Raw genomic sequence first — 25,043 nt, forward strand, 5'->3', positions numbered from 1 at the left:
TTGTGGGGGGCCTTGTTTTGAGTTTTTTATTAGTATTGGTTGAGGGCTTACTGTGTGTTAAGCACTGTTCTCAACGCTGGAATGGATACAAGTTCCTGCCCCATAGGAGCCTCACAATCTAAGCGAAGGAGACAACAAGGCGCAGTGGAAAGAGCCCGGGCTTTGGAGTCGGGGCTTGTGAGTTCGAATCCCGGCTCTGCCACTTGTCGGCTGTGTGACCGTGAGCGAGTCACTTCACTTCTCTGGGCCTCAGTTCCCTCATCTGTAAAATGGGGATGAAGACTGTGAGCCCCACGTGGGACGACCCGATTCCCCTGTGTCTGCCCCAGCGCTTAGAACAGTGCTCTGCACGTAGTAAGCGCTTAACAAATACCAACATTATTATTATTAACAGGTGAGGGAACTGAGGCACAGAGAAGTTAAATGACTTACCTAAGGTCACACAACAGGCAAGTGATGGAGCCAGGATTCTTGTAATTGTTTTTATGGTATCTGTTAAGCACTTACTCTGATCCAGGCACTATGCTATGCCTGGGGTAGATACAAGCTAATCAGGTTGGACACAGTCCCTGTCCCACAGTCTTAATCCCCATTTCTTACAGATAAGGGAATGAAGGGAAGCACAGAGAAGTTTGGTGACTTGCCCAAGGTCACAAAGCAGATAAGTGGCAGAGTGGGATTAGAACCCAGGTCCTCTGACTCCCAGACCTGCACTCTTTCCACAGAGCCATTCTGCTTGAATTGTATTATACCCTTCCAAGAGCTCAGTACCGTGCTCACACACAGTGAGTGCTCAATGCCATTGATTGGTAGTGATTTCCAAATTCTGTATTATAGGCAGCCACATTTTAGCCTCTTGTTGATGTAGAGACAGCTGTGCCTTTTGACTGCACCTTAGTTGTGAAAACTGCCCTATTTAGGCATGCAGTGCTCCCCTGGATAAGCAAGGAACTATGATCTCCCACCCCCTCGTCTTTCCTCTCATCCTTCTTGGGAATCTGTCAAGAGAACTCTCTGATTTTTTTTAATAGTATTTGTTAGTGCTTACCATGTGCCAGGCACTGTAATAATAATAATGATGATGATGGCATGTGTTAAGTGCTTATTATGTGCAATGCACTGTACTAAGTGTTGGGGAGCAGCGATACAAGGTGATCAGCTTGTCCCACGTTGGGCTCATAGTCTTTATCCCCATTTTACAGATGAGGTAACTGAGGCTCAGAGAAGTTAAATGACTTGCCCAAGGTCACACGGCAGACAAGTGGCGGAGCCGGGATTAGAACCCCCAAACTCTGACTCCCAAGCCTGGGCTCTTTCCACTGAGCCAGTCTGCTTCAAAACACTGTGCTAAACGCTGGGGTATGATACAAGGTAATCGGGTTGGATTCAGTCCATGTCCCGCAAGGGGCTGAAAAATCTTAATCCCCATTTTCCAGATGAGGTAGCTGAGGCACTGAGAAGTGATTTGCCCAAGGTCATACAGCAGAGAATTGGTGGAACTGGGGTTAGAACTTAGATCCTTCTGACTCCCAGGCCTGTGCTCTCTCCTCTAGCCCAAACTGCTTTCCACATCAACCCTCTCCACCTGCTGTCCGTACTCCACCTCCTCTAAAAACACTTGCACCCACTAAAGGTCTCTGGACCCCAGTGCACCATCCAGCTGTCACCCCATCTCTCTCCAATTTCTCTCCTAATTCTTCAAGTGCTTTTTGTTTATATAATAATAATAATAATGTTGGTATTTGTTAAGCGCTTACTATGTGCAGAGCACTGTTCTAAGCACTGGGGTAGATACAGGGTAATCAGGTTGTCTCACATGAGGCTCACAGTCTTCATCCCCATTTTACAGATGAGGTAACTGAGGCACTGAGAAGTGAAGTGACTTGCCCAAAGTCACCCAGCTGAGAAGTGGCAGAGCCGGGATTCGAACCCTTGACCTCTGACCCCCAAACCCGTGCTCTTTCCACTGAGCCATGCTGCTTCTCTCTCTATTTGTTTATGGGGTTTGTTAAACACTTACTATTTGTCAAATAGTGTTCTAAGCACTGGGGTAGATACAAGTCAATTAGATTGAGAAGCAGCATGGCTCAGTGGAAAGAGCACGGGCTTGGGAGTCAGAGGTCGTGGGTTCTAATCCGGACTCTGCCACTTATCAGCTGTGTGATTTTGGGCAAGTCGCTTAACTTCTCTGTGCCTCAGTTACCTCATCTGTAAAAAGGGGAATAAGACTGTGAGCCCCACGTGGGACAACCTAATTACCTTGTAGTAAGCACTTAACAAGTACCAAAATTATTATTATTGAGCCCAGTCCCTGTTCCGTGTGGACAGTCTAAATAGAAAGGAGAACTGAGGCACAGAGCAGTCAATCGGGAGAGTCAGGATTAGAACCCAGGTCCTCTGAGTACTGGGCCCAGGTCCTTTCCACTAATCCATGGTGCTCCTCTAACCCCTCTTTAAACCCACAGCTGCTTTTGACAGTGTGAACTATTCCCTTCTTCTGGAAACATGATCTAATCCTGGTTTTTTCTGGTTTTTCTCAGGCTCCTTAAGTGGCTCTTCCTCTCCTTTCCGCTCCTTCTCTGTGGGTGGCCCTCAAGGTTCTATTCTCAATCTCCTTCTCTTGTCAATTCATTTATTCATTCAGTCATATTTATTAAATGCTTACTGTGTGCAATGCACTATATTAAGCACTTGGAAAAGTACAATAAAATAATAGATACATTCCCTGCTCACAACTAGCTTACTGTCTAGAACACTTGGGAGCTCATTTGTCCCCTCACTTAAAAAACACTTCTAGGGTGATGACTTCTAAAGAAAGCTTCCTTGCTAGCTCTGACCTCACACTTTCTTTGCAGCCTCACATCTCTGCCTGCTTCCAAGACACCTCTTCAAATGCAATGTATTCAAAACTGAACTCATCTTCTCTCCCCAAATCCTCCCGTCCATCTAATTTTCCCATCACTGTTGACAGTATCACCATCCTCCCCATCTCTTAAACCCATACCTTTAGAATTCTCCTCCCTCTCTTTCAATCTTGGATTTCCTCTATTGCCAAATTTTGTTAGGTGGTTCTTCCACAATAGTTCCAGGATCCGTGCCTTAATTTCCATCCAAAAGGCCTTCCCATGGTCTCAGTGCTCATCATCAGGAGCAGCGTGACCTAGTGGAAAAAGCACAGGCCTGGGAGTTGGAGCACCTGGGTTCTAATGCTGGCTCTGACACTTGCCTGCTGTGTGACCTTGGACAAGTCACTTAATTTCTTTGTCCTTCAGTTTTCTAACCTGTAAAATGGGGATTAAATGCCTGTCCTCCCTTCTACTTAGATTGTGAGCCCCCATGTGGGTCAAGGATTGGGTCTGACCTGATTTCATTGAGTCTAAAGTCTTGTCTACATCTTGTCTTATGCTGTTGAGTCAATTCTGACCCATAGCAACTCCATGGACACATCTCTCCCACAACGCCCCACCTCCATCTGCAATTGTTCTGGTAGTGAATCTGTGAAGTTCTCTTGGTAAAAATATGGAAGTGATTTACCGTTGTCTTCTTCCACGCAGTAAACCTGAATCTCCACCTTTGACTCTCTGCCTGCTGCTGCTCAGCCTAGGTAAATTTTGACTTGTAACAGATTGCCTTGACTCGCTGGCCACTGGCCAAACTAGGAATGACTCTCCCTCCCATAGCCAAGACTGGTATGGTAGAGTACTGGAAACTCTCCAGGTGCGATCCTGAGGGGGGGCTTGACACAGTAAGTGCTTATAATTACCATAATAATAATAGTAATCAACTACTGCATGTTTCTGCTCAGATTTCTCTAGTTCTAGTTTCTCCCCCTCCAGTCCATATTTTGCTCCATTGCCTGGATTTTCCAAAATGTCATTCAGCACACATCTTCCTCACTCCTCAAAAACTTGTAATAGTTGCCCATTCCTCTCCACATCAAGCAGAACTCGTGATTATCGGTTTTAATGAATTCAACCAACTCTCTCCCTTCTACTTATCCAGGCACTTCTCCCACTGTACCCATTCATTCATTCATTCATTCATTCATTCATTCATTCATTCAGTAGTATTTATTGAGCACTTACTATGTGCAGAGCACTGTACTAAGCGCTTGGAATGAACAAGTCGGCAACAGCCTGCCATTTGACGGGCTTACAGTCTAATCGGGGGAGACAGACAGACAAGAACAATGGCAATAAATAGAGTCAAGGGGAAGAATATCTCGTAAAAACAATGGCAACTAAATAGAAACAAGGCGATGTACATTTCATTAACAAATTTAACAAAATAAATAGGGTAATGAAAATATATACAGTTGAGCAGACGAGTACAGTGCTGAGGGGATGGCAAGAGAGAGGGGGAGGAGCAGAGGGAAATGGGGGGAAAAGAGGGTTAAGCTGCGGAGAGGTGAAGGGGGGGTGGTAGAGGGAGAAGGGGAGCTCAGTCTGGGAAGGCCTCTTGGAGGAGGTGAGTTTTAAGTAGGGTTTTGAAGAGGGGAAGAAAATTAGTTTGGCGGAGGTGAGGAGGGAGGGCGTTCCAGGACCGCAGGAGGACGTGGCCCAGGGGTCGACGGTGGGATAGACGAGACCGAGGGACGGTGAGGAGGTGGGCGGCAGAGGAGCAGAGCGTGCGGGGTGGGCAGTAGAAAGAGAGAAGGGAAGAGAGGTAGAACGGGCCAAGGTGATGTAGAGCCTTGAAGCCTAGAGTGAGGAGTTTTTGTTTGGAACGGAGGTTGATAGGCAACCACTGGAGGTGTTTAAGAAGGGGAGTGACATGCCCAGATCGTTTCTGCAGGAAGATGAGCCGGGCGGCGGAGTGAAGAATAGACTGGAGCGGGACGAGAGAGGAGGAAGGGAGATCAGAGAGAAGGCCGACACAGTAGTCTAGCCGGGATATAACGAGAGCCCGTAGCAGTAAGGTAGCCGTTTGGGTGGAGAGGAAAGGGCGGATCTTGGCGATATTGTAAAGGTGAAACCGGCAGGTCTTGGTAACGGGTAGGATGTGTGGGATGAACGAGAGAGACGAGTCAAGGATGACACCGAGATCGCGGGCCTGAGAGACAGGAAGGATGGTCGTGCCATCCATGGTAATAGGGAAGTCTGGGAGAGGTCCGGGTTCGGGAAGGAAGATGAGGAGCTCAGTCTCGCTCATGTTGAGTTTTAGGTGGCGGGCCGACATCCAGGTGGAGACATCCCGGACCAGGAGGAGATGCGAGCCTGAAGGGAGGGGGAGAGGACAGGGGCGGAGATATAGATCTGCGTGTCATCTGCGTAGAGATGGTAGTCGAAGCCGTGAGAGCGAATGAGTTCACCAAGGGAGTGAGTGTAAATGGAGAACAGAAGAGGGCCAAAAACTGACCCTTGAGGAACTCCAACAGTTAAAGGATGGGAAGGGGAGGAGGCGCCAGCGAAGGAGACCGAGAATGACCGGCCAGAGAGATAAGAGGAGAACCGGGAGAGGACGGAGTCCGTGAAGCCAAGGTGAGATAAAGTATGGAGGAGGAGGGGATGGTCGACAGTGTCAAAGGCAACAGGTCAAGGAGCATTAGAATGGAGTAGGAGCCATTGGATTTGGCAAGAAGGAGGTCACGGGTGACCTTAGAGAGAGCAGTCTCGGTAGAGTGGAGGGGACGGAAGCCAGATCGGAGGGGGTCCAGGAGAGAATGAGAGTTAAGGAATTCTAAGCAGCGATTGTAGACGACTCGTTCTAGGATTTTGGAAGGGAAGGGTAGTAAGGAGATAGGGCGATAACTGGAGGGGGAAGTGGGGTCAAGAGCAGGTTTTTTTAGTATGGGGGAGACGTGGGCATGTTTGAAGGCAGAGGGGAAGGAGCCATTGGAGATTGAGTGGTTAAAAATAGAAGTTAAGGAAGGGAGGAGGGCAGGGGCGATGGTTTTAATAAGGTGAGAGGGAATGGGGTCCGAGGGCGCAGGTGGAGGGGGTGGCACTTGCGAGGAGGGAGGAGATCTCCTCTGAGGATACTGCAGGGAAGGATGGAAAAGTAGGGGAGAGGGTTGGTGCGGGGGGGGGGGGGGGGGTGACTTTGGGGAGCTTAGACCTGATTGTGTTGATTTTTGTGATGAAATAGGTGGCCAGATCATTGGGGGTGAGAGATGGGGGAGGGGGAGGAACAGAGGGCCTAAGGAGAGAGTTAAAGGTCCGGAACAATCGGCAGGGGTGACGGGCATGGGTGTCGATGAGGGAGGAGAAGAAATTTTGCCTGGCGGAGGAGAGGGCAGAGTTAAGGCAGGAAAGGATAAATTTGAAGTGTGTGAGGTCGGCTCGGTGCTTGGACTTTCGCCAGGAGCGCTCGGCAGCTCGAGCATAGGAGCGTAGGAGGCGGACAGAGGAGGTGATCCAGGGCTGTGGGTTAGTGGAGCGAGAGCGGTGGAGGGAAAGGGGGGCGAGAGAGTTGAGATGAGTAGAGAGGGTGGAGTTGAGAGCGGAGACCTGATCATCAAGAGTGGGAAGTGAGGACAGGGCGGCGAGGTGAGGAGAGATGCTTTTGGAAAGATGGATGGGATCGAGAGAGCGGAGGTCTCTGTGGGGCAGTAGCGAAGGTTTGCAGGGGGAGGGAGTGTGAGAGATGAGGCAGGTGAGAAGGTTATGGTCAGAGAGAGGGATTTCAGAGTCGGTGAGGGAGGAGATAGTGCAGCGGTAGGAGATGACGAGATCGAGGGTATGACCGAGTCGGTGAGTGGGCGCGGTATGGTGGAGGAGGAGGTCGGCAGAGTCGAGGAGGGATTGCAGGCGGGCGGCAGAAGAGTCATCGGGTACATCCATATGGATGTTGAAGTCTCCGAGGATCAGAGTGGGCAGAGAGAAGGAGAGAAGGAAGGTGAGAAAGGGGTCTAGGTGGTTGAAGAAGTCGGAGGTGGGACCAGGAGGGCGGTAGATGACAGCCTGCTCACAGTCTTCATCCTCTCAAGCTAACTTACTCTGCCTCATTTTTATCTCTCACAGAGCCTCACATTATCTCTCACATCTCCTCTGCTCTAGAACTCCCTCTCCAAATATATCGGGCAGTCCACAAGTTGCCCCATCTTCCAAGCTCTTCTGAAATCACATCTCCAGATGAAATCTCAAAATTCCCACTTCATTTCCCCCAACTCTTCCCATCTATGGGCAAGTCACTTAACTTCTCTGTGCCTCAGTTACCTCATCTGTAAAATGGGGATTAAGACTATGAGGCTCACGTGGGACAACCTGATTACCCTGTATCTACCCCAGCGCTTAGAACAGTGTTCTGCACATAATAAGCACTTAACATACCAACATTATTATTAGTTTTATTATTATCACTTCAGTACCTACAACCCCCATAAAAATTATATAATTACCTTAGGAAATACCTCCTTCTATCTGTAATTTATTTAAGTGTCTGTGTCTCCCCATATAAATCATAAACTGCTAGAGAGCAGGGATTATGTATCATAATTCTGTAGGCTCCCAAGTAGTCATAGTATTTACTGAGTGCCCCCTCAGTCTAGTACACTGTATTAGACGTGTGAGAAGTACAGACTAATGAAGTAACACATTCCTTACTCCAAAGCAATTTATAACCTAATGTGGTATTTGTTTAGCATTTGCTAAAAGCCGGTCACTGTACTAACCGCTGGTTTGGATACAAGCTAGTAAGGTTGTACTCGAAAAGAGAATGGAACTAACAAAGCAGTGAGGATTCAAACCCAAGGTGGTGACGCAAGCAAGGAAAAGTAACACTCAGAGACAGTGCTGGATAGATCAGAAAAGGGAGGAATATGACCGAGTGCCCAGTCACCTCAGGAGAGGTGACACAACGGCCCCCATCTCCAGTTTGGCTGTGCCTTTATTTGCAACATATAGGAGAACTAGCCAATCACAAAAAAACTCAGACAAGTGTGTTTTCTTCAGTGACAAAAGAGATTCTTCAAGCAGGCCTTATCTGTTTTGGGTAAGAAGCAATCTCCTGTCCCCTGGAATTTGTGGATGTGGTATACATCCCACCTGAAATGGGGGACTTCCTGAGGCAAGAACAGAGTCCTTTAGATCAAGAGCTGCTATCCTCAGAATACTGTTCCAAAACAATCCTCCCTTTTGATCCCAGCAGGGCCCAGACCCCTGCAGAGATCACATGTCCCTCCTGAAGGTACAGAGGTCTTCCGTGAGAAACGGCACCTATGGGGAGCTGTAGGTCTTGTCCAAGCACAGGATGATCTCGAGAAGGTCTTCCCATGTGAGGGGTGCACCTGACGGGCGCAACAGCATGATCGATTGGCCTGCCTTTTGGAAACACAGCTTAAGAAGATGAGGCAATTAGTCCACTGGTCAAATTTCCCAGCCAAGCAGGCATGTTCCAGAGTCCCAACCAATCCCACCAGGACCCAGAAGCCTAGTTGTGCTGGGAAGACAGGCGATCCATTCGGGATGTGATTTTCTGTACTGTCAGTCTCGATGCGACTCGACTCATCCAGTAGAAACAACAGGGCTGGTTTAGGACCACGCAGACCCCTCCCTGATTGGTGAGGAGTTGGTCTAAGGCCATTTGGTTCTGTAGGGCCACACGGGACAGGGAACTCACCTCGAGTGCGGCGATGGCATCTCTCGTGTAGTTGGCTAACAAACGGAGCTCAGTGGAGAGATTGAAAAGGGAATGAGAGAGACTTTCCATGCCCACAGTGGGGAAAAGGCCAAGAGGATCCCACAGCCCAGTAGCGAAATCAGGACCTGAATTAAGGTCTGATCTTCCTTCCTGTCTAGGTTCTGGGTAGTTCCCTCGGCCTCCTCGAGAGCCTCTGCTACCTGGTTCCCGAGCCCCTGCTCCTAATCTCTGATGTGCTTCAAGAGAGGGCAGTCACGCTTGAAGTGGCCCACCTTATGGCAATGAAAACATGTCCTCGGAAAGTTTCTGGGTGCCTGGGTCACCAGGACCTTAGCTACATTGTCCTGTTTCATAGTCCCTACATGACGAGCAATCCCTCTGAGTTCGGTAAGGGGCTTAGAACTCCACCCAGGAATAAATTTATCAAAATAATTAGAAACTTTCCCTGTTTTAACAAAGGCGGTAGCCAGAGCCCTGACATCCCGATCATTATCCAAATTCAACTGTACTGAAGTCTCAGCCGCTTCACTTAATCAATTGAAGAATTCATCTGAGGTCTCCATTTCCTTCTGCCTCAGCCCATTAAAGGAATCCCAATCAGGAGGTTTTCTACTTATCTCCTGAATGGCGAGAAATAGGGTCTGACGAGCCTGTGTGAGGCACTGCCACTCTCCTTCCACATTCAAGTTCCAGTTAGGATCCGCAACTGGCCAAGTCACATGGGGCTGGCCTTCACCTAATTTTATGGTCTGGATGCGTATACACTGCCTCTCATCTCTAGTAAAAAAAAGTTCCAACAGCTCCTCTACATCTGCCCATGTTGGAGAATGGGTCCCAAAGATGCCCAAAACTCATCTATGGACCTCCGTAGGATTTTGGGTGAAGGGAGGAGTATTCTGTTGCCACAACAGTGTCTGGGACTGGAACGGGATATGGGAACAAAGGGAAGTAACGATTACCCTCGCCAGGGATCAGTTGATGAGATACCTGTACCGGGTCCATGACTGTGGGAGGTAGCTGCACCAGTGGGAGGTAGGACGGTGGGGAAGGGCTAAGTGAGGGGACAATGGGCAACTGAGGTAGCTGAGGAGGAGAACTGCACCCAAGAATAGAGGTTTTAGGGGTGGCTAGTGCTCCGGGAACACTGGCAGGATTTTCTCGTGTTCCCACCTCGGCCCATAAATACCAGTAACACATATCCCCAGCACGAGAGACACATAGGATCTCCCGGAGTTTTTTGAGAATCTGGCCTGAAGGACAGATATAATGGGCGGTTTGATCTTAAAACTGGGTTCATATTTTATGATACTGCAAGAATTTTTTCTCGACATTCCTTTTGGTACTGGAAGGACACCCTCATCCCACAACTCCTGCAATTTAGTTAAACATTCATTATACTTACTGAGACCTGACCCTATACTGATCAACCATCCCGCCTAAATGATTAGGATCCTAGGATGTCTCCCAGACCCTACCCTGGGACGTCTCCCAGACCCTAGTGAAACGTCTTTCACTAGAAATCTTCCAATCCTACACTGGGAGGAGAACCCTTTCCCTATTTCTGGGAAAGAAACATCGCTTACCCTCTCTCTGACGGGCAGTCCTAATTTAAGCAGAACCAGGTCAAAAGAGGGAGGGAGGATCCGGGCCCTAAAAGCGGATCCCTTAGACTTACAATCGCGCGCTAGATGGATTCACCGTCCCCTCTCTGATCCATTCTGCATTGAAGTTGGTCACAGCACGAGGGTCCCTTTGTGGTTGCCAAGAAACTGTACTCGAAAAGAGAATGGAACTAAAAAAGCAGTGAGGATTCAAACCCAAGGTGGTGACGCAAGCAAGGAAAAGTAACAGAGACAGTGCTGGATAGATCAAAAAAGGGAGGAATATGACTGAGTGCCTGGTCACCTCCAGAGAGATACACGAGTGACACAGCAGGGGGGCCCCCCTCTCCAGTTTGGCTGTGCCTTTATTTACAACACATAGGAGAACTAGCCAATCACCAAAGAACTCGGACAAGTGTGTTTTCTTGAATGACAAAAGAGACTCTTCAAGCAGGCCTTATCTGTTTTGGGTAAGAAGCAATCTCCTGTCCCCCGGAATTTGCAGATGTGGTATACATCCCACCTGAAATGGGGGATTTCCTGAGGCAAAAACAGAGTCATTTAGATCAAGAGCTGCTATCCTCAGAATACTGTTCCAAAACAAAGTCCCTGTTTCAAGTGGGGCTCACACTCTCAACCCTCATTTTACAGATGAGGTAACTGAGGCCAAGAGAAGTGAAGTGACTTGCCTAAGGTCACACAGCAGACAAGTGGCAGAGCCGGGATTAAAACGCATGACCTGCTGAGTCCCGGGCCTATGCTCTAGCCACTGCACCACGCTGCTTCCCCTCTACCCCATATTTTCAATTTGAGTGGACATATACCCATAAATGCTAAGAGTTGGACAGGGGGTGAGGGTGTAAATAAATTAACCGTGCTAGTGTTGACGGAAGGCTTGATATGGTTGTAAGAAAGTTAATCTGGTAGCTCATTGGAGGAGCTGAGATTTTTAGCGGGGAATTGAATATAGGGAGATGTGTGGTGGGGAAAGCTGTGGTCTTCCTGATGTGGGGAGGGAGTTCCAGCCTGGGGGGACAGAATCGAGAGAGGGATGGAAGCAGAAGATTTGAGAGCAAGTTGGCTTGGGAGGAATGAAGACAGCACGTTGGAGACTAGCAGATGAAGAGAGCAGATAGGTAAAATGAGATCAGATGATAGAGAACTTTGAAACCGATGGAGAGGAGTGTTCAAGCAAAGAGATACAGGAGCCAGGAAAAGGGTCTGGAGGAGAGAAGAGATGTGAGCAAAGTGAAGATTAGGTAGGATGATCGGCCTGGCAGTTTGGAATAGAGATTGGAAGCCGGGAATCCCCACGGAGGCTAAAACAGTCGTCTAACTGAGTCAAGATCGGGGCATGTCCCAGGGTGGTTGTGCTTTGGGTGGAGAGGAAGGAGCAGATCTAGAAGATTTTCATGCAGGGAAAAAAAGTAGAATTTGGCAGTAGACCGAATGTTAGAGTTGAATGATAGAGAAAAGTCGAGGTTGACACCAGGGTTAAGGACTTCTGGGTTGGGAAAAGGTTGGTGTTGCCAACTGAGAAAGTACTCAAAACACATTCAATCTTAGCCTCAACAGTGTAACTTCAAAATGCTATAGACAGCTACATGTAGGCATGTATTTGTTCTGCACACATTAATGTAGAAAGCCAAAACGGAGACTGAAGACATTAACTATTAAAAAGCCTTATTATTAGCAGTCAGAGATGTCTGTGACAAGAAGATTTTTTGAAGGGGTTAGATATTTTTAAATATGCAAATTGTCACTCATTTAGCCTGGGGAAAATTGGTGACAGCTGATTACAAAAATCCATGTTCTGAAAAATGGAAACCATGGGTATAAGGCTTAATATTTTCTTTTGCCACTAGGAGGTGACAAATGAATTAAAGATCGTTTTACTCTTCATCCTTATCTATCTTGGTGCAGTGAGCCGAGGACTAATTAAATAACCTTTGGGTGAGCAATTAATCAATTGTATGTATGTATTTACTGAGCACCTATTGTATGCAGAAAACTCTATGGAGCAGTTGGGACCGTAGGATAGAATCAAAATGGACACTAAAATAAATTTTCAAAAATGTTGGTATTTGTTAAGCGCTTACTATGTGCAGAGCACTGTTCTAAGCGCTGAGGGAGATACAGGGTTATCAGGTCCCACGTGAGGCTCACGGTTAATCCCCATTTTACAGATGAGGTAACTGAGGCACAGAGAAGTTAAGTGACTTGCCCACAGTCACACAGCTGACAAGTGGTAGATCAGGGATTCGAACCCATGACCTCTGACTCCCAAGCCCAGGCTCTTTCCACTGAACCACACTGCTTCTCTGATTAAATTAAATTAAATTACAGATAGGAGGCAGAAATAGAGTATAAAGATATGCCCACAAAGTGCCAAGGTAGAGTTTGGGTACTCACAAGTAGGTAGAATAATTCAGTGAAAATCTCAAGTTCTGTGTTTCTGATTAGCATTTTTGGAAGAATGTACAATCTCAGACTTCTTTAGGTCCACTCCTTTCTGTTGGGTGCATAATCATCTGTCTGCTTGTCAATTTTTGTGTACCTCTGCAGCTCAGTTGACAGCATACGTAACTCTTGGATGACTGTTTCAAGGACTTCAGATGATGTTTATGTCCTTTTGAGTTGGAAGAGCTTCCTGAAGGATTGGAAGTGTAACCTTTATACCAGTTCCTAAGTCATTTTTGCATCCTCAGCATGGCACTGTGGAACAGGTCGAACGAGACTAGTTTTATTACACAATCCCAGGTTTACTCAATGTAGAGGATACAAAACAACCTCTAATTCCATCGGGGAGGTGCTTTAGGAAACTGGTGAATTGCTGAGTAGTTGATAGTTTTGGACCTATTTATCAATCAATCAACAGCTTTTAATTAAAGGCCTGCTGAATGTGCAGAGTTCTGCACTTAGAACGCAGGAGAATAAAATTGAGAAAGAAATATGGTTCCTACTCTCTAAGCCCTAAAAAAAGGATGTTGACATTTACCAGTAGATGGAAAAGGGGAAAGAAATAATGCTCTGATAATAGCAGAAAGGTAAAGCAAAGAATAAGTGTAAATCAACATAACAAAATGAACAAACTTAAGTATCCTCTAGACTGTAAAGTCTTCGTTGACAGGGAATGTATCTATCAATTCTATTGTATTGTAGTCTCCCAAGTGCTTAGTACAGTGCTCTGCACACAGTAAATAATAATGTTGGTATTTGTTAAGCGCTTACTATGTGCAGAGCACTGTTCTAAGCGCTGGGGTAGACACAGGGGAATCAGGTTGTCCCACGTGGGGCTCACAGTCTTCATCCCCATTTTACAGATGAGGTAATTGAGGCACCGAGAAGTGAAGTGACTTGCCCAAAGTCATATAACTGACAAGTGGCCAAGGCGGAATTCGAACCCATGACCTCTGACTCCAAAGCCCGGGCTCTTTTATAATAATAATAATAATGTTGGTATTTGTTAAGCGCTTACTATGTGCCGAGCACTGTTCTAAGCGCTGGGGTAGACACAGGGGAATCAGGTTGTCCCACGTGGGGCTCACAGTCTTAATCCCCATTTTACAGATGAGGGAACTGAGGCACAGAGAAGTTAAGTGACTTGCCCACAGTCACACAGCCGACAAGTGGCAGAGCTGGGATTCGAACTCATGAGCCCTGACTCCAAAGCCCGTGCTCTTTCCACTGCGCCACGCTGCTTCTAATTAATGATTGATTGATGTGACCTGGGAAGGAAGAGCTTAATTGGGGAATGTTCCCAGGAGGAGGGAGAGGAGGAGGTTTTACTTAGAAGGTTTTGATCAGGGTGAAAGATTTGGTTTGGCCTGTTTGAAAGAGGAAGGAGTTCCTTGCAGGAGGAAGAGAGCATGAACAAAGAAACAGAGGCTCTCCCTGCTGCTTGTATTGTGAGCTTTATATGGGAAAGGAACTGTTTCCAATCTGATCGTCTTGTATTCAGTATTTATTCAGTATTCAGTATTTATTGAGCGTTTACTGTGTGCAAAGCACTGTACTAGGCGTTTGGGAGAGTACCATATAACATATTCCTGCCCACAACAAGCTCACAGTCTAGAGGGGGAGACAGACATGAAATTAATAAAGATAAATAAATTCCAGACATATACAGATATATACTCTATATATCTGTATATATTCCAGATATATACAGATATCTACTCTAACCCTTAGCACATAGTAAGTACTCAATAAATTTCATTATTGCTATTATTATGATTATCCTTAGGAGAGTTAGGAATGATCTCTTTCCTGTGTGTATGTGTCTCTCTTTTTTTATGGTATTTGTTAAGTACTTACTATTGTCCATTCGAAGTGCTTAGTACAGTGCTCTGCACATAGTCAGCCCTCAATAAATACTATTGAATGAATGAATGTGCCAGGCATTGCACTAAGCAGTGGGGTAGCTACAACCTAATCAGGTTGGACACAGTTCATGTCCCATGTAGGGCTCACAGTCTTATCGCCATTTTACAGATGAGGTAACTGAGGCTCAGAGAAGGAAAGGGACTTACCTAAAGTTTACCTTCACAACATCGCTAAAATCCACCCATCCTCTCCATCTAACTGCTATTATGCCGATCCAACGACCTATCCTATTCATTTTCAGTAGTATTGAGTGCAGAGCACTGTACTAAGCGCTTGGAAGACTACATCGCAACAGCAAACGGAAATATTCCCTGCCCACGACAAGCTTCCAGTCCAGAGGCAAGGAGGCAGACATTGGTATAAAGAAATAAATTACAAATACTTACATATGTGCTTTGGGGCCGGGAGTGGGGAAGAACAGAGAGAGCGAGGCAGAGTGATCCCAAAAGGAGTGGGAGAAGAGGAAAGTGACGGCATAGTTAGAGAAGGCCTCCTGCAGGAGATGTGCCTTCAATAAGGCTTTGAAGGGGGGTGAGTAATTGTCAAATTTGAAGAGGGGGAGGGCGTTCCAGGCCAGAGACAGGACATGGGCGAGGGGTCAGCGGCGAGATAGGAGAGATCGAGGCACAGAGAGAAGGTTAACATTAGAGGAGCGAAGTGTGCGGGCTGGGTTGTAGTAGGAGAGTAGCAAGGTGGGGTGGGAGAGGGCCAGGTGATGGAGTGCTTTAAAGCCAATGGTGAGGAATTTTTGTTTGATGCGGAGATGGATGATGATGTTGATGGTATTTGTTAAGTGCTTACTATGTGCCAAGCACTGTTCTAAGCACTGGGGTAATTACAAGGTAATCAGGTGGTCCCACATTGGGCTCACAGTCTTAATCCCCATTTGACAGATGAGGTAACTGAGGCACAGAGAGGTTAATGCCTTGCCCAAAGTCACACAGCTGTGGCGGAGCCAGAATTACGACCCACGACCTCTGACTCCCAAACCCGGGCTCTTTCCACTAAGCCACGCTGGATGGGCAATGACTGGAGCTTCTTGAGGATTGGAATGACTTGTCCTGAACGTTTTTGTAGAAAAATGATCTGGGCAGCAGAGTGATGAATGGACTGGAATGGGGAGAGACAGGAGGCTGGGAGGTCAGCAAGTATACCGATTCAGTAATCCAGGTGGGATAGGATGAGCGATTGTATTACCGCGGTAACGGTTTGGACAGAGAGGAAAGGGTAGGTTTTAATGATATTGTGAAGGTGGGACCGACAGGATTTAGTGGTGGATTGAATATGTGGGTTAAATGAGAGAGAGGAGTCAAGGATAACATCAAGGTTATGGGTTTTTGAGACAGGAAGGATGGTGGTGTCTTCTACAGGGATGGGAAAGCCAGAGGGAGGACAGGGTTTGGGTGGAAAGGGAAGGAGCTCTGTTTTGGACATGTTAAGCTTGAGGTGATTGGAGGACATCCAGGTAGAGATGTGTTGAAGGCAAGCGAAAATGTGAGACTGCAGAGAGAGACAGAATGGGGCTGATGCAGATTTGGTTATCATCCTCATAGTTAAAGCCATGGGAGTGAATGAGTTCTCCAAGTAAGTGTACATTCCAGGGAATGTACAGTGCTCTGCACATAGTAAGTGCTCAATAAATACTATTGAATGAATGAATGAAGTGGGTATAGATGGAGAGAATAGAGGGGACTCAGAACTGAACCTTGAGGGACCCCTGCAGTTGAGGGGGGAGACAGAGGAGGAGCCCTCAAAGGAGACTGAGATTAAATGGCCAGAGAGATAAGAGGAGAAGCAGGAGAGGATGGAGTCAGTGAAGACAAGGTTAGATAACGCTTCCAGGAGAAGGGGGTGGTCCACAGTGCCGAAGGCAGCTGAGAGGTCGAGGAGGATTCGGATGGAATAGAGGCCGTTGGATTTGGCAAGAAGGAGAACAGTGGTAACCTTTGAGAGGGTGGTTTCTGTGGAGTGAAGGGGATGGAAGCCAGACTGGAGGGAGTCAAGGAGAAAATTGGAGAAGAATTTGAGACAGCGGGTGTAGACAGCTCACTCAAGGAGTTTGGAGAGGCATGGTAGGAGGGAGATGGGGCGATAGCTGGAAGGAGCCGTGGGGTCAAAGGAGGGTTTTTGTAGGATAGGGGAAACATGGGCATGTTTGAAAGCAGTGGGGAAGAAGCCATTAGAGAGTGAACAGTTGACGATGGCTGTTAGGGAGGGAAGAAAGCAGGGGGCAAGAGTTTTGATAAGATGTGAAGAAATGGCATTGGGTACGTAGGTGGAGAGGGTGGATTTTGAGAGGAGGCAGGAGATCTCCTCTTGAGCTACTGCTGGGAAGGATGGGAGAGTTGAAGAGGGGGTTGGAAGAGGGAGGGACTGAGTAGGGGCAAAATGGTTAAAGAAATTGGAAGTGGGACCTGGGGGGCGGGCAGTAGAAGACAGTTACTAGAATCTGGAGTGGGTAATAGAGGGATGATAGGGGCTTCAGAGGAAGGAAAAGAAAGGGATGGGATGGGGGGGAATGGTGCAAAAGTGCAATTGGGGTATGAGAAGGAAGCCAACATCTCCTCCTTCCCCAGTGAGCCTGGGGGAATGGGAAAAGATGAGGCGCCCTCTGGAGTGAGCAGCGGGGGAGACTGTGTCATCTGGGGAGAGCCAGCTTTCAGTGATGGCAAAGAGGAGGAGTGACTGAGTCAGGAAAAGGTCAAGGATGAAGGGGAGCTTCCCCACGAGGGAGCGGGGGTTCAACAGGGCACATTTGGCTGAAGCTGTGGAAGGAGTAGTGGAAGAGGGGATATTGTGAGGGGTGGGGAGGGTTTGGATGGGAGTAAGTTGGGTGGTGGAGGGAGCAGTGGGAGGGGAGCACTGGGATGGGCTGACCAGAGTGGGGGAGTTTGAAGGGTCACGATGGGGTTGGTGAGATAAACAGCAGCAATAGCAGTTTAATCAGGTGCCACCCAAAGGGGGATAGTTGACTGCTGCATCAGCCTCCTCACCAACTTCCCTACCTTCTGTCTCTCCCTACTCCGGAGCTTAACTCACTCTGCTCCCCAGATCATTCTTCTAAAAAAGATTTTTAAAAAATTAAATCCACATAAAAATAATAAACTGTGGTATTTGTTGAACACTGACTATGTGTCAAGCACTGTTCTAAGCACTTGGGTGGCTGCTGTTGTTTTATGCTGTCGAGTAGTATCCGACCCATAATAATAATAATAATAATGTTGGTATTTGTTAAGCGCTTACTATGTGCAGAGCACTGTTCTAAGCACTGGGGTAGATACAGGGTAATCAGGTTGTCCCACGTGAGGCTCACAGTCTTAATCCCCATTTTACAGTTGAGGTAACTGAGGCACAGAGAAGCTAAGTGACTTGCTCACAGTCACACAGCTGACACATGGCAGAGTCAGGATTCGAACCCATAACCTCTGACTCCCAAGCCCAGGCTCTTACCACTGAGCCATGCTGCATGGACACATCTCTCCCTGAACGCCCTTCCTCCATCTGCAATTGTTCTGGTAGTGGATCCAGAGAGTTTTCTTGGTAAAAATGTGGAAGCGGTTTACAATTGCCTCTTTCCACGCAGTAAACCAGAGTCTCTGCCCTCGTCTCTCTCCCATGCAGCTGCTGCCCAGCACAGGTGAGTTTTGACTTGTAGCAGATGGCCTTCCACTGCCCAAGTTAGGAATTCATTCATTCATTCATTCACTCATTCATATTCATTGAGCGCTTACTGTATGCAGAGCACTGTACTAAGCCCTTGGAAAGTACAATTTGGCAACAATGGGGTGGAATGGTTACACCTCTGCTTGACTCTCCCTCCCATAGTCGAGACTGGTAAAGGGCTGGAAACTCTCCAGCTGCGACCCTGAGAAGTGACGCACTGAAGCAGATACAAGTTAATCAGATCCCTGCTCCAGGTGGGATTCACAATCCAGGTAGGAGGGTGAACATCCCTCTCATCCCCTTTTTATAGATGAGGAAACTGCAGAGCAGAGAATTGACTTGCACAAGGTCACTTGCAGGCAGAGCTGGGATTAGAACCCAAGCCGTCTAACTCCCAGGCTTATGCTCTTTTCACTAGTCCATACGGCTTCTCCCCACTCTTCAAGGACCTTCAGTCGTTGCTTATCCAACTCCACATTACACAGAAATGACTTACTCAAATTAGCTCTGAAGCACTAGATCAACTTTCCCCCTCCTGCCTTCCCTCCCTGATTTCCTACTTCAACCCAAACTGCTCACTCTACCTCATTCTCATCTATCTCACCATTGACCCCTTGCCCATGCCCTCCCTAAGGCTCGGAACTTCCTCCCCCTTCGTATGCTACAGACCACCACTAGCCCCACCTTCAAAGTCAAGCACTGTACTAAACACTGGGGTAGACACAAGCAAATTGGGTTGGACACAGTTCTTGTCCCATGTGGGGCTCGCAGTCTCAATCCCCATGAGGGACCTGAGGCCCAGAGAAGTGAGGTGACTAGCCCAAGGTCACACAGCAGACAAGTGGCAGAGTTGGGATTAGAACCCATGACCTTCTGACTCCCAGGCCCGTGCTCTATCCGCTATGCCACGCTCTGCACACAGCAAGCACTCAATAAATGCCATTGATTGATTCTCAGTGGTAGAGTCCATCATCATCTATTGATCAAAAAAATAGTATTCATGATATAAACGCTAGGAATTGACTGTTTTTTATGTTTAATAAAAGTGCCATTTTGAAGATGTCTTATTTGTGGCTATTCGTTCCCACAGGTCCGTAATAACCCCTACATTTGGACAAGGTCAGCTGGTCTGGAGACATGCACGAAGAGAATCCTCAAAGAACACTCGGAAGACGTGGAGGTCCAAGAAATGGCCCCATTTTGGGAAGAATTTCATCTGACTTGCTGTCTCCTTTCAGTCATACAGGTAGATGAGTCCTCCACTGCACAGATCATTTATCATTTGGCATCCATTTTCCTCATAAGTACTGTAAATATGAACCTGAAGAATGACTTCTTTATGGAATATATACAAAACTGGTACAATCTGTCATCACAAATTGAACCAGACCCTTGTGGGATTAAAAATCACTCAAGATTCATCGACAGTCTTATTAAACTATTTAATTTAATTTGACAAAGGGTGTTGGTGGGGCACCTACGTCTTGCTTAAGAAAAAAAAATTGCAGGGGAAAATGTCCAAGTGTAAAATGGAATTGGAGAGTGATACCTTGCACTAAGTACTGGAAAATAATAGGCCTTTTTTGTTGAATAGTATGCAAACTAGATTCTAATACCCTCAGTCCAGTTGAAGTAATTTGGAGAATGAGTGTATTTTGGCACAATGCCTGTCTTGAACTAGAGGGGAACTCTCCGCAGAAAGTCCCTTTCTCCCATTTTGTAGCCAGTTCTGTGTAAAGGCCTATTAACCCAGAATTAGCCTGGCTTCCCACCCCTGCTCTGCCACTTGGCTGAAAGCAGACCACCCCTTCAATGGCAAAGTTGGGCACTGGAATCTGGGAGTATGCTCAAGAAACTGTGTCATCTAGTGGGACCTAGGAGTCCTCTGACTTCCTGTTCTCATCCTGGCCCCTCCAATTGCCTGCTGTGTGACCTTGGGCAAGTCACTTTAACTTCCCTGTGCCTTAGTTTCCTCACTATAACTTGGGGATTAAATACCTGCTAATCACATCCTCACTTACTGTGAGCCTCATGTGGGACAGCCTCATGTGTCCGATCTGATTATCTTGTATCTGCCCCAGCCCTCAGTACCGTGTTTTTTATGGTATTTCTTAAGCGCTCACTCTGTGCCAGGCACTGTACTAAGCGCTGGGGTAGAAACAAGCTATTCAGGTTGGACACAGTCCATGTCTCACATGGGGCTGCCAGTCTTAATCTCCATTTTACAGCTGAGGTAACTGAGGCACGGAGAAGTGAAGTGACTTGCTCAAGGTCACACAGCAGACCGGGGCGGAGCCGGGATTAGAACCCAGATTCATAGTAAGCACTTAACAAATACCAGTGTGATTATCTGTGTAATGAGCGACTCCTGGACATTTTAGATTGCCGGGGTGTATGTGGATGAGTCACTCAACATCTGTGCTTCAGCTTCCTCATTTTAAAAATAGAAATACTATCCATGTGACACTTGTTGCTTAGCTGGTTACTCACATGGTCATTGCAGGGCTCTTGCAATATTTTGCTGGGCACAGTTTCACCAGTTTTGGTGGGACCCCTCCTTCCTCTTCTTCTTTTTCCAATGAACTTTTGTCAGTCAATCAATCTGTGGCATTTATTGAGTGCCTACTGAGTGCTAAGCACCGTACTCAGGGCTTGGGAGAGTATAGTGTAGCAAGACACACTCTCCCTGCCCTGAAAAAGCACAAAATCTACCCACTTCTCTTTCTTCTTATTATTATATATGTTAAGCCTTTACCAAGTGTCACACACACTGTTCTAAGCTCTGGAATAGATACAGGATAATCAGGGCAGACAGTCTTTGTCCCAAGTGGGGTTCAGGCTAAGTAGGAAGGAGAAGAGGCATTGACTCACTATTTTAGAGATGAGAAAACCAGAGAACTTAAATGACTTGCCCAAGGTCACATATGTGCAGAGCTGGCATTAGAATCCCGGTCCTCTGTCTTCCAGGCCCATTACTCTTTCCACTAGGCCACACTGCAGTTCAATGCCTCCTGGTGAGGGTTGGCTTAAGGAGCAAGTTTCTTGCCCCTTCTTCATGGGAAAGCAATCACTTCAATCTACCCAGATGTGCATTGTTGAAAAAAGGTCCTTAATTCCCCACAAAACAAGCATTAATGGTGAACGACTGTAGTTTTCATTCCTTATCTCCTCCTCCCCCATTCCAAGACCAAGTCTGGAAGCAACTGGCCTTTCCTGGCTGGTTGCCTGGTGTCTACACTATCTAGGGAAGTTTCTGACTCCAGTCACCTAAACACTTATTAGCTCTCTTTACACACATCACGTCTCTACTTCTGGTATTTATATTCCCATATTTCTGGTATTCATATTGCTAAATTTCATGCCTCCATAACTTGGATTCTTTGTCTAATTGCATGTCTTTCTACTACTGAGTTTTCCGCAAGTAGGAAAGCTAGCTCATCCTTCTTTTGTAATTCCCTACTGGTTCTGCACAAGCAAAGCTTCTAATGAGTATTGTTCGTGATGATCATCAAATGGATGCAATTAGAAGTAATTAGATAATGACTGGGATAATAAGAGGCTATGAACATTTAAGTAGTGATATCATGGGCCTCCCCCCTTTAGACTGTGAGCTTCTTGTGGGCAGGAAATGTGTCAGCCACCTCTGTTGTACTCTCTCAAGTGCATAGTACAGAGCTTAATGATTGACTGATTGATTTCAATCATTTGATCAAACCATCAGTGGTATTGAGAGCTTACTGTGTGCAGAGCACTGTACTAAACACTTAAGAAACTGCAGTACGGTAGCCCTGGTAGACATGATCCTCATCTTCAAGCAGCTTAGACTACTGAAGGAGGCAGACATTAAAATAAATGGCAGATGGGGAAAACAGTGGAATATACCCATAATTGCGGTGGGATTCAGGGTGGGGTGAGTATCAGAGGACTGAAGGGGTGCAGCCCCAACTGTATAGGTGGCAGAGAAGGGAGGGAAAATAGAAGAAAGGTGTGAGATTAATGAGGGATGGCTTCTTGGAGGAGATATGATTTTAGGAGGGTTTTGAAGGTGGGAAGAGTGGTGGATTGTCAGATATGAAGGGGGAGGGAGTTCCAGGCCAGAGGGAGGACATGGCAGAAAAACGAATAATGTTGGAATTAAATATAATATTCAGATCTATGAAGGACATTTTGAATAGGTTTTTCACAATAATTTAACTTGTAGCAATATCCTTCTCCCCTTTTCTGCTGGAAGATGTACTACTTAACCATTACAAAATAAACTGCTGCATGATGACAGTGATTTGGTTTGTGAAATTTGGAATATCAGGAAGCTCAATGGGCTGTATTCTGCAAAGTTTGGTGTAAATCAGGGACCCTGGTTTACCAAACCCTGGTGGCTTTATGTCCGGGAAAGAGACGCAACTTAACAACAACTTTATGACTTGAAATGAGGATCGAATGAAGATCTGCAGTTTTTTATGGTATTTGGTAAGTGCTTACTACTATGTGTCATGCACTGTTCTAAGTGCTGCGTTAGATACAAGTTAATCAGGCTGGATACAGTCCCTGTCCCACATGGAGCTCACCCTCAAAGTAGAAGGGAGAACAGCACTGCCAGGAGCTGTCTTTGGTTCGTGTTTCTCAGCACCACCAGATCCCAGCCCGACAACTTTTTAGGTGAGTTGACCAAAGATGTCTTTACCCATTTTCTCTCTGGTAGTAATTCACTAGGTTTTGTTTGGTGTAATGAATAGAAACCCCTCTCGGGGTCACACCTGGAGAGTTTCCAGTAGCCTACCAGCTCAGCTATGGGAGGAAGAGTCAAGCAGAGACACACCCATTTCCATTCCTAGCTTGGGCAGCGGCCGGCGAATGGAAGGCCATCTGCTACAAGTCAAAACTCCCCTGTGCTGGTCAGCAGCAGCACGGGAGAGAATCGAGGGCGGAGCCTCAAGTTGGCTGCGTGGAAGGAGACAGTTGTAAACCATTTCCGTATTTTTACCAAGAAAACTCTACAGACATGCTACTGGAAGGATTGCAGGTGGAGGTGGGGTGTTCTGAGAGAGATGTGCCCATGGTGTCGTTACGGGTCGGAGATGACTCAACAGCATACGACAAGATAATCAGTAGAAAACGAGCTCAGAGTGGGGCAGAACCGGGTGAAGCGTATTCAGTTTTAATACGACAGCAGTAATACTTGGAATAAAGAGTTTGGGACTAAGCTCCTTGTGGGCAGAGAACATGTTCACCAGTTCTGTTGTATCATCGTCTCCCAAGCACCTAGTTCAGTAAGTCCTCAATAAATACCATTGGTTGATGGAACGGCAGGCTTTGGGCTACCTCTGCAAAGAGCTACCTATGCATCTATTTTTCCACCACCTTTCTCCCATCCTGCTCCTCTCCTCCTATCCTTCTGATCCTCCACATCCTTCCTACTTTTCTCTTTCTTTTAGATTTCAACTTGGTTGGTATTTTATTACTTTTGAAGGGTCTTTCCTTTTCCTTACTTGTAAGCATTATGCCAACCCAGATTGTGTATTCTTTGACTGTCGCAAACATCTTTTTCTAAAAATCCCTCTTTGTCAGTTTATCTTTGCTTGTTTCTCTTCCTCTTTCTCCCACTCTGGCTATACACTATAATAGTAATTTTGGTATTTGTTAAGTGCTTACTCTATGCACGCTACTAAGCTCTGGCGTAGATACAAGTTACTTGGGTTGGACATAGTCCCTGTACCACATGGAGCTCACAGCATAAGTAGGAGGGAGGTCAGGAATTTAATCTCCACTTTGCAGATGAGGAAATCACAAAGTGAAGTGACTTGTGCAAGGTCACACAGCAGGCAAGTGACTGAGCAGGTCCCATGACTCCCAGGCCTGTGTTCTTTCATTTAGGCCACGCTATTTCTCTGCATTTTAAAAGACTGTAATATATGCTTTTAAATACAAGTATCTATTCTGGGGGCTGCACAAGGAGAAATACAATAGCGTATCTATTAGTCTTTTAGTTTAGATTTGCACAAATGGAATTGAAACAATTCCCACCTCATCCCGTATTCCTTACCCACACCATCTATTCTGTAGTCTCCTTGTTGCCTTAATTCCTTTCTTCTAGGTGTATTGTCAGTCCGTAGCCCTGCGTTAATTGCGTGAGGTAGAATTACCATATCTTTGTCCATTCCCATGATGACGGGGCTTCCAGAGCACAAGCATCAGTCTACAATAGTTACTGGATGACTTCCACAAAAGTTTCAATGCTGCATGCCATCTATTGAGTTGGAAGAATTTCCCCAACCATATTTGAATGTCTACTTCCAGATCCCCCTCTCGGGATCTCACCTGGAGAGTTTCCAGTACTCTACTAGTCTTGACTATGGGGGGAAGAGTCTAGCAGAGACATACCCTATTATACAAAAAGCACTAAAGGATTATAAGAGGATGGCTGATCATCATTCTCATCATCATTATCAGTATTTACTAAGCACTTACTATGTGGTGAGCACAATAAAAGAGTTGGCAGACATATTCCCTGCCCACAACGAGCTTTTAGTTTAGAGGGGGAGACAAACATCCATGTAAATCATTTATAATATATAATTTAAAGTTAAGGAAATAAGTGAGGTGGGACGAATATCAAATGCTCAAAGGTCAAAGATTTGAGTGTGTAGGCAACACAGAAGGGAAAAGAAGCCAGGGCTTAATCGGCTCAGTTAAATCCTTGCTTTGATTTATCCTGAGAAACATATTAAGAAGTCCTACAGTATCCTAATTAGAGACTAGAGGCTGATCTGCCTAAAGAGGGAGTCAGAAAATTTTGACCACTTTCTCTCCCTCAGT

This window comes from Ornithorhynchus anatinus, chromosome 19, assembly GCF_004115215.2.
Source record: "Ornithorhynchus anatinus isolate Pmale09 chromosome 19, mOrnAna1.pri.v4, whole genome shotgun sequence".
NCBI classification, from domain to species: Eukaryota; Metazoa; Chordata; class Mammalia; order Monotremata; family Ornithorhynchidae; genus Ornithorhynchus; species Ornithorhynchus anatinus.